The sequence below is a fragment of the Coenobita brevimanus genome, chromosome 5, assembly GCF_032717465.1.
Source record: "Coenobita brevimanus isolate Jiangsu-jjx chromosome 5, ASM3271746v2, whole genome shotgun sequence".
Classification (NCBI taxonomy): Eukaryota; Metazoa; Arthropoda; class Malacostraca; order Decapoda; family Coenobitidae; genus Coenobita; species Coenobita brevimanus.
In genome coordinates, this window is record NC_136958.1 from 33,586,551 (window position 1) to 33,602,237 (window position 15,687).

A 15,687-nucleotide genomic window follows, 5' to 3' on the forward strand; every position below is an offset into this window, starting at 1 on the left:
AGGAAATTGTGAAAGTGAAAGTACTGAAAAATATTGAAGGAAGAAGTTGAGAGACGGAAGAGTGAATTATAACTAAAGAGGAGGAGAGAGGTGAGAAGATTAGTAAGGGCGAGTAAGATGAGAGTGGATGAAGAATTCTGAAGGAACTTGAGTGTAAAGTGGAGGGAATGTAAGAAAATGTTTTGGAAAGAGGTAAAGAGTTTGACAGGGTGCCAAAGAAGTTAGCTGGGGAGTGAAAGATAAAAATGGTAAATTACTAGTGGAGAAGGGAGAAAATGTGAGCAGATATAGAGAACACTTTAAGGAACTGTTGAACATAGAAAATAAAAGTAATGTAAGTATAAGTGGCTGTGGAATAGCTGGGAGAAGGATGGACGTGAGAAGACAGGAAGAAATCAGTAGGATGGAAATTGTGGAAGCAATGAAGAAAGTTTAAATGGAGAAAGCCCCAGGAATTGATGGAGTGTGTGGTGAAATGCTGAAGCGTGTGGGAGAGATAGTAGTAGAATGGATGTGGAAGATGTGTAGAATGGCCTGGGAGTAAGGTAGAGTCCCGGAGGATTGGAAATCTGGTATAATTATTACCCTGTACAAAGGAAAAGGGGAAAAAGAAGTGTGTGGTAGTCATAGTGGTATTTCTCTTCTCAGCGTAATAGGAAAAGTATATGGTAGGTTACTTATTGACAGAGTTAGGGAAATAGCAGAGGAATTAGTTGGAGAAGAACAGGGAGGTTTTAGGAAGGGAAGAGGTTGTGTAGATCAGATATTCATTCTTAGATATTTAGTGGAAAAGTTTCTGAAGAAGGGAAAGTTGTTGTATGTGGCCTTCATGGATTTGGAGAAAGCACATGACAGGGTGGATAGACAAGGATTGTGGAAAGTATTAAGAATATATGGGGTAGACGAGAAGTTGTTGAAGGCCGTGAGTTGTATGTATGAGGGTGCTAAGGCTGCAGTGCATGTAGACAGTGAACTTAGTGAATTTTTCTATTTGAAGGTTGGATTGAAACAAGGATGTGTCATGTCTCCATGGTTGTTGAATCTGTATATGGATGAGGTTATAAAAGAGATACAAGGTAGGGTAGTTGATGTTGGAGCGCCCCAGTGAGAGAGGGCAGTGTTTGGAAACTCCCTGTACTGTTGTTTGCAGATGATACTGTGTTGTTAAGTGAAGACGAAGGGGAACTGCAAGGCTTGGTGGATGAGTTTGGAAGTGTGTGTAAGGAACGGAATCTAAAGGTTAATGTAGGGAAGAGTAATGTTATGGTCTTCGAGAGAAGTGAAGTCAGTGAATGTACAGTGAGGTTGGACGAGGAGGAAACGGAAAATGTGAGTGCATTTAAGTACTTGGGTAGTGTGATGAGTAACTATGGAAGTTTAGAGGGTGAAGAGCTTCAAAGGGTACAACAAGGAAGAAAAGTTACTGGTTCCTTGAAAGCAGTGTTAAGAAACTGGGAAGTGAGTGTGGGAGTAAAAAAATTACTACATTACAGTATCATGATACCAACGCTAACGTATGGAAGCGATGCTTGGACCTTGCTGGAGGGACAGAAGTCAAGAGTTAGAGCAGTGGAAATGAGTTATTTGAGAGGAGCACGTGAAGTCACATGGAGAGACAGACTGACTAATGAGGAAGTGAAGGAGCATTGTGGTGTGGATGTGGATGTGATAGGACGCGTTAAGAGAAACATATTGCGGTGGTTTGGCCATGTGGAGAGGATGGAGAGTGAGAGACCGACGAGGAGAGTGTTTGTGAGTTTGGTGGAGGGGGGGAGAGGGAGGGGGAGGCCAAGGCCAAGGATGAGATGAGGGGATGGAATGGAGAGTTATATGAGAGAGGGGGGGGGGTCAGCTGGGAGCAAGGCAATGAAATGGCGGGGGACAGGGTGACATGGAGGCAATTTGTTTGAGGCCATCCCTTACGGGATTAAGGCGTCTGGCAATAGAGAAATAGATAGATAGAATTGTAAAAAGAGACAATGATATCATTAAAAGATCCTGAAGGAAATAGTGAAAGAAACACTGAAGGTATTGACATGTACAGAAGGAAATAGCGAAAGAAAGTGAAAGTACTGAAAAATACTGAAGGAAAAAGAGGAAATCACTTAAAATACTGAAAAATACTGAAGGGAAAAGTGAAAGAAACAGTGGAAGAGACGATGAGTGAAGTACTGAAATGCAAGGTGGTAAAACAGTGAATACTTAGGGAAATACTGTAAGGATAGCTTTATAATACAAATGCGATAATGAAGGGAATAATGAAAGAAAATGGTGAAAGTAGTAAGTCAGAAATAGTGATGAAATAAGTGAAGGACGTGGAGAAATAAACAGTGGTTAGGCTTATGGTGGAGCTGAGAGGAGAGACTGAACGTACACAACTCGAGATGTGATGAGAGAGGGAGAAGGAGAGGGAGAAAGAGAAAAGAAAAAGGAGGAGAAGGGGGAGAGAATGGAGGGTGAAGAAGGGAGAGGAACAGAGGGAGGCAGAGAGAATATGGCAGGGAGTGGAATGGAAATGAGGGTGAGGAAAAAGAGGAGAATGGAGGGAAAGGGACAAGAAAGCAGAGGGAGGGAGAAGGACAGGACGGGAAAGGAAGAGAGAGAGAGAGAGAGAGAGAGAGAGAGAGAGACTGTCACATGGAGCCCTAATATCGAATATCGTTAATGTCGACTGGTTTGGAGCACCTCGTTTCCTAAAGTTCTTAGGGAGTGACTGACGGACAGGCTCGCTCCTAATGATCCTCCAGAAAAAAAGTTGTTTGCCCTTGCATTTTTTAAGCATACGCATGCAAATAATGCTGGAATGTTGAGTGTGTGCTTAATTCGCACATTGTTAGAGGGAGCTCTTTCCATAATTCTCCTGATTTCGTATTGTCCGGTTATAGGATCGCTACCATCGTAAGTAAAGAAGAATGATGATGGTGGTGATGGTGATAATGACTACAGCTTAATTTTAAATAAATCTTTTAGACTCAAGGACAAACAAAACACAGAAATGGTTTGTGAAGTACCTTACTTAAGAACAAAAATAGGCAGGGAGGAAGTTGGTTGAAATGTGAGGGAGGGGCGAGGGAGAGTGTGACGGTGGCAGGACGTGTGAGGCAATGTGAGGAGAGGAAGAACTGAGGAGTGAATAAATGCAAGATAGAAGGAGCTTCTTAGATGAAGGAGGATAGAGGAAGAAAACTGAAAGCGTAACTGAAAAAAAAAAGTACAAGGAGAGAGAGAGAGAGAGAGAGAGAGAGAGAGGGGGGGGGGGCAAGCCTGAAGGGAAGGAGGGAGGGCGTGTGTGGGGAGTTGAGATCAATATATTTGCATTTGAATAATGAACTAAAGTAGTCAAAACCCATCGACCATACCAAGATATTCTGGCAGTCCTTGAAAAAGAATTCTTCACTTTCATCTCTAATTACATGAATGTCTGCTTCTTGTTAACCCATTTGGAACGATGTTATCTTTAGTTCTCTCTCTCTCTCTCTTCACTCCCGTCGGGGAGAATTTGAAGGGCCTTCATTAATAATTCTAGCGTAGCACTTTCCGCAAAAAAGGCAAGGAAATTTTTTTACGTAACTTTAGCGTAGACCAAAAAATACTGAAGGACTGAAATATTCTCTAAAAAAGGAAATTTTTGCTAGAAACAGAAATTCGTAAATTTAAAAAAATACAAAACAAATTTCTTCGTGTTGAGAATGATACACACAAAAAAATCATCTTCGGGAAAAGTTTGTCAGAACTAAAAAGAAAAAAAAAACGTTAAGGAAGAAATAAGGACAGATCCTGTCAGTCCTAATAAACGAGTTGGAAACGTACAGAGGTACTTTCTCCTAGAAAAAAGTAACACCCCCCCAAAAAAAAAAATGTGCTTAAAAGTAGTCCCACTATATTTAAGTAATAGTTATATGAATTTAATATCGTCGACAAATCTTGAGCAAAAGTCATCTCAACTTTCCCAACAACTCTGGTCCCCAAAACTACCGAGTATTGAAAAAACATGTAGCACATATGCAAGTAGTTGGAAAATAATAATTTTAAAACAAATATCTTAAAATTAACCTATGGAAGAGTATGGCTACAAATAATAGGTCAAAATTTTGTCAGTACTAGAAAAATGAAGCAATAATTAAAGCATTGGATCCAATGCACCTTTCTGGAAAAAAATAGTTAAGCTTTATCTACAAAAGAGTACTAAAGCCGTTCCAACAATAAGTAGCTTAAAGGAAAGTTTCCCTGGCAACTTCTGTTATCTGCTTCCAAAAACCTAACTCTAGGAATAACAGACCGGCGAAATAAACGAACCTGATATTTTTAGCGTCCGAATAGCCTGGGTTTCCACACTCGGTTGAAACTCTGATGGCGTGTGAGAGGGGATGGATACGGATGAAGAAAAACAGACAGACAGACAGACAGACATTTCAGGAAGAACAAGGAGTATGGGAAGATTCTTCACCCTAACTTCTCCGCCCTTTCTTCGAAGAAGAAATGAACCTTATGAGAAACATATTTTCCTTTCGTCAATTAGGCTACATTTCTTTATGTACGAGGACCAGAAGACATGTGAATAAATGGACTCACCTTCCTGCAATAACATTTATTACTGTATGACTATCAATGCTTTTTTACCTTAACGACCCAGATTTTCTGCCTATGTGCAGCATAATAACTGTTGATCAGTGGCATACAAACACTACAATACAGTTTACTGTAATTGCAGAAACCCCCTAAAATCACGAGTATACCCTATATTAATATTTATTTCATATAGTTGTGTCATTAATTTGGTAGGGTAAGGAGAAAGGGAGAAGGAGGACGAGAAGCAGTTATGTTCCTCCACACATGTGTAAAACCAGAGAGAGAGAGAGAGAGAGAGAGAGAGAGATCCTTTTCTGTGGTTTGCCGTGGGATATCAGAGGTCTACTACCTGAATAAATACTCGCTCTTGTTTGTGTTCGGCGTTAGTGCTGATGGGGTGATAAATGAGTGTCACACTTAAAATGACTACAGGGCCTTAAGTTTACGCCTAGAGTCGGACACAGTGTAAGACATCTGGTCATCTCATCCGTGTTTGGGTTGCTACTTCGCCGCCGTAATAATCCCCCAGTCATCTGCTCCGATAGAGTTTTTATGTCTAAGTTTTATTTAACCTTTTTCATACGATTATGTATTTTGCATCATCATCATCATAATCATCATCATGATGACTTCTTTTCCCACCTGGGAATAATTTCTTGCAATCTCCAGCTGTTCTTAGGAGAGGCATTTCGTACTGGGGAAGTGAGATACACTTTACTGACCCTCCCATTGCTTGGCCTTTTAAGCTGAAGAAATGAGTTTTGTAGTAGCAAGTACAAATGATAAAAAAGAATCGTACTGACGTTCAAAGTGTCATAATAAAGTATTATCCTGCACCCAGCTCACCCCATCTCCCATCGTCATATCAGCACTGCCTTCTTTTCCCTTAACCTCTGTGTCACCACTAAAATTTCCTTCCCTCCCTCTAGATTCATTTTGTCCCTCCCCCCCCACTCTCTCTCTCTCTCTCTCTCTCTCTCTCTCTCTCTCTCTCTCTCTCTCTCTCCGTCTTCCTTTCCCGTCCTGTGTGTCTCTCTCCCCCTCTGCTTTCTTGTGCCTTGCTCTCCATTCCCCTCTTTTTCCACACCCTCCATTTCTATTCCACTCCGTGCCCTACTCCCCCTTCCTCCCTCTGTTCCCCTCCCTCCTTCACCATCCATTTCTCTCCTCCTTCTCCTTCTTTTCTCTCCCTCTCCTTGTCTTTCATCAGACCTCCAGTTGTGTACATTCAGTCTCTCCCCTCAGCTCCACCATAAGCCTAACCACTGTTTATTTTTCCACGTCCTTCACTTATTTCATCACAATTTCTAACTTACTACTTTCACCATTATCTTTCAATATTTCCTTCATTATCGCATTTGTATTACAAAGTTATCCTTACAGTATTTCCCTAAGTATTCACAGTTTTACTACATTGCGTTCCAGTACTTCACTCACCGTCTCTTTCACTATTTCATTTACTTTTCCCTTCAGTTTTTTTCAGTACTTTAAGTGGTTATCTCTTTTTCCTTCAGTATTTTTCAGTATTTTCATTTTCTTTCACACTTTCCTTCTGTACTTGTCAATACTTTCAATTTTCCTTTCCCTATTTCCTTCAGTATTTTTGAATGCTTTCCATTTTTTTATATAATTCCATTAATATTTTTCTATACTTTAACAATTTCCTTCAGGATTTTGCATTTATTTCACCGATTTTTCCACACACCACTCACTATTCTATGAGTATTATTCACCTTCACTAATACTTTCATTTCTTCTTCCATTTGTTATTTCATCATTTCTTTCTTTCTATATTTTGCATGTCTTATACTATTCATCGCTACTTCATTCAGCTTTTTTCACCTTTTCCTTCATGGAGCCTTTCATTACATATTTCACCAGTTTTTATTGTCTTTTTTTTTTTCCACAGTTTAGTGGACACCAAGTTAATGTTTGCTTTTGGTTTCTCCTTTTCCTAAAATTGCTCCATACACTGAGTATCCCTCGTGGTGAGTCAGCTAAGGTCATACTTTAGGTGGGATAAAAGGCTTCGTTCGTAGCATCTCTTCATTGGTAATTTATGATGCAGCTTCACCTTTGCATCCTCTTATTTGTTATTTTTATTGCTTTAATATGAAATAGTTTATACCAATAACATAGTGTAGGACACTGACGTGTAAAGCGCGGAATAAAACGCTAAGGAGGAGTGACCGGGGAATCTCTATAGCCATTCAGAATACGACCTACACTCTCATGGGTTTAGGAGACTCCCGAACCTCGCTCTCCCTCTCTCTCTCTCTCTTTCTTTCCTTCTTCACATTTCTTCTTTCCCTCCCTCACCCTCCTTCCTTCCTCACTCTTCATCCTCGTTTCACCCTCCTTCGTCCCTAACCATTCTTCCCTCGTTCACTCTCCTCTCCTCACATACAGTACACGCCTTGCCTTCCATCACATAACCTCTTCTACCCTCTCACGACATCCCTCTTTAATCCATTACATGTTGACTTTGTATTTGCCTTCACAACCGCATTTTATTTCTCCGTCAGTCGATATCCACTTCCCCTCACTCTCGTCCCACGTTCACCTCTCTTTCTTCCTGCTACTGTCCGGTACACCTCAAATTCTGCAGTTTGTATTTCTAAGGATTTTCGGTCACCTCTTCTCCAGCAAATTATATTCGTACTACAACTTCCTCTTCTCTTGTATTATTATTCTTTTCGGACAATATATTATACATACTGTGGTTTATGATTCTCTTCTTTACTGTCTAGGCGTTCTTAATATTTCCGTGGGTATTGTAAACAGTTTATGTTTTGACTTTGTCTCCACAACTCCTTTTTCTTCCTTCACAAAGTCCCTGGGCAGTTGCCTCTCTTTCCCCTTACCCTCACCCTTCGTTCTTCCTTTCCTGTTACATCTCCCTGCTTTCAGTCTGTGATTACCACCTATAATTATTCTTTCACCGCGAACTGTGTGTGTGTGTGTGTGTGTGTTTGTGTGTGTGTGTGTGTGTGTTTCCTGATTAGGGTTTCACTCATTTTCTTCTTTATTATCTTTCTTTATTTCTTTTGTCACTCTCTGTTAGTCTTTCTCAGGCTTTTTTTTTTCCGTATCATGATAGTATTCTCGTCGGATAGAAAGGTTTGTAGCACATATTCCAGAGCAGTTCATCTCTATACTAAACGTCATAACGAGCGATCGAGCGCAGCAAGCGAGGGGATCAAGCGTTGCGAACCAATGTTTACTTCAAGGTCTAGAGTATCTCACTAGACCTTGGTTTACTCTACGTTCAGCTGAGAAATGAGCGGCCCCACACGACACGGCCCGATCGCGATGGTTTTCAGGGGCTAATAATTTTTCTACTACTTGAGGTAGAGAAGAGATTCTTTCAGCACGTCGTATATACATTCAAGAAATTTAGTTTTTAGCAATATATTTTCTCATGAGACAAAAAAAAAAAAAAAAAAAAAATGGAATCTCAGCTCTCCAACGTAATGTACCTAGGGCTTCAACTGACATGTCCCACTTTGAAACTGATTTTGAAAAGATTTCCTGTTGTAACACTGTTTTCTTGCATGATTTATAACGCGCGCGCACGCGCGCGCGTCTGTGTGTGTGTGTGTGTGTGTGTGTGTGTGTGTGTGTGTGTGTGTGTGTGTTTGAGTGTGTGTGTGTGTGTGTGAAATCGTGAGAAAGATAGTATTGTAGCTCAATTATTCTTTTGTTATTGTTCAACTACCTCACCAAAAATGTTGAATGTCGCCATCAAGATGAAATTCTGATGATAGGCGAATGTACAAACGCTCGCTCGCTCGTCACGCTCTCACAAAACGCACTTTACTGGTGATCCATTGATAGCGGCACCTCCCCGTTAGCGGAGGCTTTTGCTAACTACATCTTACTAATCTTTTTCCAACATCTGTTCCTTGGTTATTTGTTTCAATATTGCACATCCTCATCACCTTGTTGCACCAGCTCTTCCACTGCGATTTACTCAGCACAGTACACCTTTCTACTTTCTGGTGGGAATCCCCGTCCTTCTGGTCGTTGCTTAGTTCAGCCCACTTGTTGTTCCTCGGTATTTCCTCAAAGTTTAAACAAATTCGAATAAAATCTGTTTGAGCTAGTTTATTCACACACACACACACACACACACACACACACACACACACACACACACACACACACACACACACACAAGCGCGCGTGTGCACACGAGAATACATGTTTACTTTATAATTATCGACACAGCCTGTTTTTATTTCTTGACCTACTCCCTTGTGTATCGGTTTCTACTTCCTCATACTCTAACACCTCGTTTTTCCCTCGTCGTCCCTATCACTATCTCTTGCATCTCAGTCTTTTCAATAGGTGTCTTAGATGCCCATATTCTTGTCAGTTAAGAGGCGTCATATTATAATCTTCTCTTTAACCTGGCCTAAAATTTTCTCCTCTAATTCAGCCGATCTCAACATTTTTTGGATCGCGCTTAATCCTAGCCTTGGTCCACATCGCCACGCCTCCCTTTCCCCGCTTCCTGCTATCACCTGACTAGCAAGTTATTCCTGAGTTATTGTTGCCCATATTGTTGCTGAAGGTTCAAGTGGACGTTAACCCAATTAAATATAATCGAAATTGGCCCTTCTCCTGCAGTCCACTGTCCCCCTTTTGGGGGAAGAGAGAAGGCACGAGGAACGTATATACTCATATTACCAGGCCTGGAACCGCCAGTTTTGGTGCCACCATGTGAAGGCGTCCCCCTCCCGTGCCTGCCTCGTTCAGGAGAGAGAGAGAGAGAGAGAGAGAGAGAGAGAGAGAGAGAGAGAGAGAGAGAGAGAGAGATCTTGCTTAGATTATATTTCGATACTAGTACACATAGCAACTCTACAGTACACAGCACATTAAATATTTTGATACTGATGCTTTGTTTCTGATTCTGAATGGAAAGCCCCGTACCAGAGAGGACAGTGCACAGCACCAGCATATTCACCTCTTTTGTGTTCTTACCTAATTGTTCTTACCTAATTGTATCTTTACAGGAATGAGTCAAGCTCGTACTGTCCCGTGTCTTAAACCATATTTATCGTACATATCCTTAAATTTGTGAATTGTTTTGGCACACACTATTTCATTCGGTAGTGCATTCCATTGATCAATTGCTCTGTTTGGGAAACTGAATTTCCTTACGTCTTTATCACCTCTCTTCTTATGCAGTTTTTTGCAGTGTCCTCTTGCTGATGCTTCTCCATATGTTAAGTAATCATTTATGTCTATTTTCTCCTTTCCTGATATGCACTTATATAGCATTATCATATCACCTCTTTTCCTTCTCTCCTGTAAAGTTGGTAGATTCAGTTTATTTAGTCTTTCTTCGTAGCTTAGGTCCCTTAAGCTTGGTATCCATCTTGTAGCGGCCCTTTGAACTTTTTCAATCTTGTCTATGTGCTTTTTGAGATGAGGACTCCAGACTACTGATGCATATTCCAGGGTTGGTCTAATGAATGATGTTATTATCCTTCTTAGCATGTCTTCATTTATGTATGTGAATGCTATTCTCATATTTGCAAGCAGTGTATACATGTTTCGTACCTTCTCGCTGATGTGGTCAGCCGGAGATAGTCTGTTATTGATAATCACACCTAGGTCTTTCTCTCTTTCTGATGTGTATAGGATTTTATTTCCTAACTTATAATCCCAATCAGGTCTTTTTCCACTTTTACCAAACTTGATTACATGACACTTGTCCACACTGAATTCCATTTGCCATGTACTACTCCATTCATGAAGTTTATTTAATTCTTCTTGTAGCTCTTTACAAGAGTCTGTGTTAGTAATTCTCCTTTGTATTTTTGCATCATCTGCAAACATATTCAAATGGCTCTCATTTCCAGTGTTACTGTTTATATCATTTATATACACTAAAAACATGATTGATGCCAGCACTGAACCCTGTGGTACTCCACTAGTCACTTCTTTCCATGATGAGTAGTTTCCTCTTAGTACTGTTCTCATTTCTCTTTTTATGAGAAAGTCTTGCATCCAACAAAACAGTTTGCCTCGAACTCCTCCTTGATGGTACAGTTTCCATAAAAGTGTTTGGTGTGGTACTGTGTCAAAAGCTTTCTTGAAATGTAGATAGATACTGTCCACCCATCCTTCCCTTTCCTCTATTGTGTTTGTTACTCTGTCATAGTAGCTCAACAGATTAGTAACACATGATTTTCCTTTTCTGAAACCAAATTGTCTTTCTGTTATCATACTGTGTTCTTTTAGATGATTTACCCAAGCTTTTCTTATAAGCTTTTCTAATACCTTGCTTACAACACTGGTCAGTGATATTGGTCGGTAGTTGAGTGGATTTTGTCTATTTCCTTTCTTGAATAAGGGGACAATATTTGCTTTTTTCCAAATATCAGGTAGTTTACCTTGACTCAAGAATTTCTTAAAAATTAAAAATAATGGTTTACTTATCTCCTTTGCACATTCTTGTAGTACCCTACATGAAATTTCATCAGGACCACTTGCTTTTCCTCTGTCTAATCTACTTAACTCCTCCTGAATTACTTTTTCTGCTATTTGTATATCTGGTAGTATGTGTGGACATGCATGTTCCACATAGTCCCTCTCAAAATTTTTTTCTTCTGTAAAAACTAATTGGAAATTCTTATTTAGTGCTTCACAAATATCTTTCTCTTGTGTATAAGTGATTCCCTCATCCGTAATTGATTGTATTATATCTTTTACCTTGGTTTTGCTTCTGATATAGCTGTAAAACAGCTTTGGTTGATCACTACTTTTATTTATTATATCCTCCTCAAATTGTTTTGGGGCTTCCCTCCTTATTCTTGTCTAATCGTTTCTTCCCTGTTTGTAATTATTATACGCCCTTTCACTATTATGTCTTCTGTATCTATTCCACAACAAATCTCTTCTTTCTTTTGATTTTTTACATTCTGTATTGAACCATTTCTGTATTTTCTTATCTGCTTCTTTGTGCTGTGGGATGTACAGCTGGACTCCTATTTCATAAAATTCACAGAATTTTTTATATACAGCATTTAAATCTTGTCCTCTAAGCTCATTTTCCCAATCAACTTCTAAGAAATACTTCTTTAGGTCTTGATAATTTCCCTTTTTATAGTTTAGGCTCTTTTTGTAACTGTCATTGCTGTTTACTATGTCATATGCTATCCTAAAGTTATAATTTAGTACTGCATGATCGCTTTTGCCAAGTGGAGGGTGACATATTAAACTGTCAATATCATTTTCTTGCCTAGTAAATATTAGATCTAGCACTGAAGGTACATCAAGTCCTCTTTTCCTGGTGGTTTCCCTCACATGTTGCGTTAGGAAGAACTCTTGTACGAGATCCAGGAGCTTTTGGTCCCAACAGCTTTCTTGGCTAATTATATCTAGAGTATTCCAATTTATATTTGTATCGAAATCCCCAGTTAGTATAATTCTTTCTGATTTCTCTTCCAGTTTATGTAGTAATGATCTTAAACTCTGAATTGTACTCTCTGCCAGGTCCTCATATTCATCTCTTTCCCATGTGTTTGATCTGGGTGGCATGTACAAATTGGCTACAATTACTTTACCTTCAGATGTGTTGATCTCTACTGCAATCAGTTCTACTTGTGATGGTATATCTAGTTTTATTTCATTGACTTTTAGATTTTTCTTAGTTAATCTTAGTGTGTGTGTGTGTGTGTGTGTGTGTGTGTGTGTGTGTGTGTGTGTGTGTGTGTGTGTGTGTGTGTGTGTGTGTGTGTGTGTGTGTGTGTGTGTGTGTGTGTGTGTGTGTGTGTGTTTCACCTTGAGACCATGAAACTCGGAAAAAAGGTTTTCACAGAGATCTATATTTTTGGCCATTGCTGGATCATAAGAAACACGACATTAACGTAACACGGACATAAGAGGGACAATAAACACTGCCAAATGGTTAGAAGCGCCCGCACATTTTGATATATAACACCACCTTATTCTGAACCGCACCACATGGTCTATTATGTGAATGAATGTAGGCATGGCAGTGACCGTGCAAGAGCAGCAGGTTGAGAATGAAACGTGAGGGAGAGAGTGGACGATTTGGTTTGCAAAATGTGTGTGAAAAAAAGAAGAAGATCGCACGAATGAAAGTAACTTAGAAGAAACGGTAGAGAGCGAACTGAGAGAGTAAAGAAAACGATAGTGAGGAAGAAATATTATGAATATAGTGATGCACATAGAGTGAGGGTGAATAGGAGGGTTGGTCATCATGAGAGCAGGGATGTACGAGTAAGAATGATAGACTGTATTGTAGATGTCTGACGAGCATAATTTTCAGAATACCTCTACATAAATGGGTAGTTTACGTCTTGTATTATAAGCGATACACAGAGAGAGAGAGAGAGAGAGAGAGAGAGAGAGAGAGAGAGAGAGAGAGAGAGAGAGAGAGAGGCCGGATATTAAAGAGGCCATATAAAGAACAAAGTTTGTGTTTGTTATGTGCCTCTGGGTGGGGGAAAAGTTTATATCCTTTCCCTCACTGACCAAGGTCCTGTACAAGGCGAGGAGGGAAAAAGGGAGTAAAAGAAGTGAGGGGTGAGAGGCAAAAGTAAAGACGAATGAATAACATGAGGGAAGGAGAGAATTGAGAAGGGATTGGATGCAAGAGCAAAGAGGAAGGTAAAGTAAAGATGGAGGACAATAAGGGAAGGAGTGTAGTAGGGAATACAACAGAGGGTGTTTAAAGAGGGAGGTAGATGATCATAGAGGAGGTAATAGTAAAGAAAGAGAAGATGAAAGTGTACGAGTAGGTAGAGGAAGGTACAAAGGGTGGGAGGTAGGAGTAAAGAAGAAGAAAGTTGAAGAGGGAGGAAGGACGGTACAGAAAGAGGAGAGAAGCAGCGGAGGGAGAGCGGTTAAATAATAGGCAAAAATAAGCGGGAGCGAGGGAGGAATAAAGAGGACAGAAGAGGAGAAAGGGAGGATAAAAAAAAAAAAAAAGGAAGGGGTTGTAATTGATGGGGATCATCATTCACTTACTTGACGTAGTGCTGCCTACTTCCTCCTTAAGTGAAATTACACTGAATGACAAGCTAAATGGTTTCATATAACCCAGGAAACCATTTATAAAGCTGGGTTGTGCCCGTAAAAGCGAATAACAGGGTGATAGAAGCTGTTAACGGGGTGGGGACACAAAAATGTGGTGTTCATCATGAAACCAAGCCTCCATACTCATCCCCGCGCCTTGTTGTGACGAGGCTCTGTCGTCTGCAAGGAAACATGTGTTCACGTCACGGGTTGACCATGCAGGGGTGATTTCTTGTCTGTGGCTGCTCTGTCCGTTTGGCCAGAGAGAAAAATCACTCTACTGCTGCTGCTGCTGCTGCTGCTGTCGCTGCTGCTGCTGCTGCCGCTGCTGCCGCTGCTGCCGCTTCTGCCGCTGCCGCCGCTGCCGCTGCCGCCGCCGCCGCCGCCGCCGCCGCCGCCGCCGCCGCTGCCGCTGCCGCTGCTGCTGCTGCTTGACAATTTTTCTCGGGTCAGGAAGGGCTAGTCAGAGTAGACACTTTAAATGACGTCATCATACAGAAGATATTAGGAGATACAAAAGTAAACAGAGAAACAAGAAATTATTGTGAATCAGAGGGCAAGAAATGTTTATGACTGACCATCTCAGTTCTTTAAGGAAACAGCCGTATCAGATAATTAACTGTGATTAGTATTATGTGAAAATGCATTTCATCCTCTCATTTGATGTACTGCTTCCAAGAGGTGACGACACTGGGTGGCTTTCTGCAAGTAAGAGAATTTTACTTTGGGTAGGAATCGTATGATCACTACTGGACACACTGTGGTTTAGTGACTTAAGATTTTCCAACCTGACGTGATCCAAGAGGGCTTAATCCAAGGAAGAGATGGGATTACTGTCCACACGATGCGACTTTGAGGCTATCAACAGGTCAGTCTCTGAACTGAGTGGCCTAACCCCGAACACTGGCTCCTGATGAGGCAATAAAGGACTGCCGATGGACGGTTAAGAAGACAATATACGAACTGATGTGAGAACAGAAAAGAAGATAGAAAAGATCATGAGCAAGATGGAAGGAAGGATAAAGGAGGAGGAAGAGTAGGAGAAAAGAGAGTTGGAAGGTTGAAGAATGTGGCATAGTCATGGAAGAGGAGATGGAGGAGGAGGAGAACAACAAAGAGAGGACAAAGGGGGAGGAGGAAGGAAAAAAAAAGGATGAAAATGATAAGGCTAAGAAGGAGGAAGAAGACGATAAGGAAAAGGAGGAGGAATGAGACTAAGGATAAGAAGGAGGAAGTAGGTGATAAAGATAAGGAAGAAGAGGAAGATGATAAGGATAAGGACGAGGACGAAGAGGATTAAGATAAAGAGGAAGAAGGAAATGTTAGGGATGAGGAGGAAGAAGATGATAAGGATAAGGAAGAGGAAGTAGGTGAGACTGAGGAGAAGGGGGAAAACGAGGAACTGAAGAGGAGGGACAGAGAAGGAGGAGGAAGAGTGGGAAGATGGAGGAAAAAGATGGAGGTAGATTGCAGGACTACGCTGCTCTGACATATCCTCCTTTAATGTCGGCATTTCCCAGCAAATCTCTCTCACTCTCGCTCTGTCTGTCTGTCTGTCTGTCTGTCTGTCTCTCTCTCTCTCTCTCTGAAAGACACGGTGTCAATTTCAAATTTCTTACAGTGCTCATTAAAAAAGATCTCAGTCACTATTTTTCTACATAGCCGTGTGAGTGAGTCATTTATTTTCTGATCAACATCTACCAGAGAAAAAATAATGGTCAAAATAATGTGGTCCTTTTCCCCATGTACTCTGCCAGCCACATAATAATTGTGGAAGTTGGATCACGTTGGTGGCCATGATGATGATGATGATGATGCAGGCGGTGATGATGAAGATGATGATGATGATTGCCTATGTACTTATCAGTCTATCCATTGTATCTGTCCATCTGTATAGTATCTGATGCCGCATTCTGTGAGCGTTTGCCTCAACAAACGGACCTTCAGATATTTCTGACCCTACTAAGTAACAGTCTATCTTCCCGCTACACACCCCTGCCCCTCCATACCCTATAGCAGTGGTTCTTAACCTATGGGTCGCGGCCCAAATTTGGGTCGCCAAGC